The sequence below is a fragment of the Tenrec ecaudatus genome, chromosome 12 (assembly GCF_050624435.1).
Source record: "Tenrec ecaudatus isolate mTenEca1 chromosome 12, mTenEca1.hap1, whole genome shotgun sequence".
NCBI lineage: Eukaryota > Metazoa > Chordata > Mammalia > Afrosoricida > Tenrecidae > Tenrec > Tenrec ecaudatus.
Window position 1 is genome coordinate 43,708,234 of NC_134541.1, and position 2,630 is coordinate 43,710,863.

A 2,630-nucleotide genomic window follows, 5' to 3' on the forward strand; every position below is an offset into this window, starting at 1 on the left:
GATAACATGATAAATGAAGAAAAGGTTGAAGTTGTCAAGGATTTTTGTCCTACTTAGATCCATAACCAACGCTCATGGAATCAGCTGTGAAGAGATCAAAAGACACATTATAAAGTAAATATGCCACACAAGACCTCTTTAGAATATTGAGGAGCAAGGATGTTACTTTGAGGACTAACATGTGCCTGACCTGAGCCATGGTATTCTCTGTTGCCTCATTTGCATATGAAAGTTGGGCATTGAGAAAGGAAAACTGAAAAAGAATCAACGCATTTGGATCGTGGGGCTGGAGAATTTTGAAAGTGCTATAGACTGTTAAAAGGACAAAAAAAATCTTTATTGTAAGAAGGATGGCCTAAGTGCTCCTTAGACCAAGGATGGCAAGGCTGACTTTGGACATATTGTCAGGAGAGACAAGTCCCTGGAGAAAGACATCCTGTTTGGTAGAGTGGAAGGGCAGAGGAAAAGAGGAGGCCCTTGATGAGCTAGATGGACACAGTGGCTGCATCAAGGTTCTCGGCACATGAACCATTGTGAGGATAATACAAGAGTGGGCAGTGTTTCTCTCTGTTGTGCACAGAGTTGCTATGGGTTGGAGCCAACTTCATGGCACCTGACAATAACAAATATGTATTATTTCTGTTCTTCTGGCAGTTGTAGGATTATTTGGTTGTTCTTTTTCTAATTGGTGAAGATCGTATTGGGTTCAATTCCCTAGAGAAAGCACAACCAGTGGTGCTTATTTATGTGTTTATAGAGAGATTTAGATCAAGAAGTGGCTTAACAGTTGTGGAAGTATGCTCACACTCTGTGGTCAGATGTGAACCGAAGGTGTCTTTGGCTCCTGTAGCTCTGGAAGCGGAAGGTAAGGAAGCAGTATGACGAAGCACGAGAGCTAAAGGTTGGTGGGTGTTTAGGGTTTTCAGCTTCTTGAAAACATAGCTTTTTATCTTTCATGACGGTAGGGAAGTTTGGGAGTTGTTTTCACCCCAAAACTGACAATTCCTTCAGTTCTGAAACTCTGATCACACATTATTCTTTTTGCTGGTGGCCAACTAATTGCTTAGGGTTCCTCGGGTGTTTTGTTCTTTTTTAAAAACGAGCTGCTAGTAGGTTAGTATTGAGCATTTTGTTTCAAAGCTCGCTTGCGGTGATTCGATTTTACACCTTTTCACTTTCAATGCATTCTCTATTTCTGACGTCTTACTGAGTTTAGCTAGTTCTCAAGAGAAGCAAAACCGGTGACATTAGTATGAGGGGGTACCCCCAAAAAACCTGATTATTTTCAAAGTTATGCATTTAAATTTTTTCACAAAACAACCTTATCACCTTCAAAGTACTGGCCATTACTCTTAATACATTTGTCAAATCTGTGATTCCATTCTTGGAAATATTTTTTCAAACTCATGTTTGGATGATTGACAGCACCTCCCTCGTTTTTTCCCCTCACCTATTTTATATCATCAAATCACTGACCTTTCATGGCCCTCTGCATACATGGAAACAAAACGAAGTTGCACAAAACAAGGTCAGGTGAGTAAGTTGCATGGGGCAAGAGGTATGTTGTTTTTTGCCAAAAACTGGCTCACTGAGATAGTTGTGGTGGCAGAACTGGTCCACCGTCTGCCGCAAATCAGGCCTTTCTTGTGGCGTACTGTTATGCTATCTTTTCAGAACCTCTAAATAGAAAGTTTGATTAAGATTCTGCCTGCTGGAGCGAACTACAAATGTAATACACGTTGAGATTTTCTTCCATTCATCCATTTGGGAAGTTGACAAACATCCAGATGAGGTTTGTCATCAATCAGCATTTTACCATTTCTGAAACAAAAATATCATTTGTACACTTGAGTTTTTCCCACAGTGCTGTCCATGTAAGCTGTATCTGTGGCATTTTTCCCCAAACAGAAAACGAAATTTCACAGCCACACACTGTTCTATTAAATTGGCCATCACAAAAAAAAAACAAACCAAAACGAGGTTCGATACTTACCTGGCTGGGGAGATACCATGATCACGAAGGTGGCGTTCCCAGGACGAGGCTCATCTATTGAACCCCGGATGTGCTGACCCCTGTGATTTCCCCAAATGTGGGAAACTCGACTGCATCATTTGTGGTAGTGGGGGACTGTGTTCGTGTTCTCCCCTTTAAAAAAAAACGAGGTTTGAACAAAACTGCTTTTATGCAAAAATTCACTGTGACCAAAGAGAACCTTCCCAGGTGACACCCTAGGTGCACAAATGCAGAGTTGCTCAATTCTTGACTAGTGTGAAAATGCACACTGTGAAAGCTCCGCCCACCTCAATTCCCATTTGGGGGAACACCCCCTCGTATGTTCATGTATATAGAATGAAGTTTATATTAAGAAAGGCTCCCATCGTTGTCGAAGTGGTTAAATCCACTCTGGTGGACGTCTGTGGACCAGATGTAAGCTCGAGGCATATCTCTTTGCTCCTCTCGCTGTAGGGGCTTGTGGACAAGGAGCAGGAATATGAAGCAGAAAAACCACAGGCTGGTTGCCGAGCAGAATGGATCCAAGATTGACCAAATGAATCCAAAGTCAGCAGTCTTGAGACTGGCAGGCAATATAAAAAGAGATTATGGAGCATCAAGATCCAACCAGACAAAT

The 2,630-nt window shown here is 41.8% G+C and overlaps 1 non-coding gene across 1 annotated transcript; it reads left to right on the top strand.

The window, feature by feature from the left end:
- The first annotated feature begins 1,985 nt into the window (after positions 1–1,985).
- LOC142423730 (U1 spliceosomal RNA) lies at positions 1,986–2,149 on the top strand. The gene has a single exon (XR_012779329.1). It is a non-coding gene; the product is annotated as a U1 spliceosomal RNA (small nuclear RNA).
- Positions 2,150–2,630: the final 481 nt, after the last annotated feature.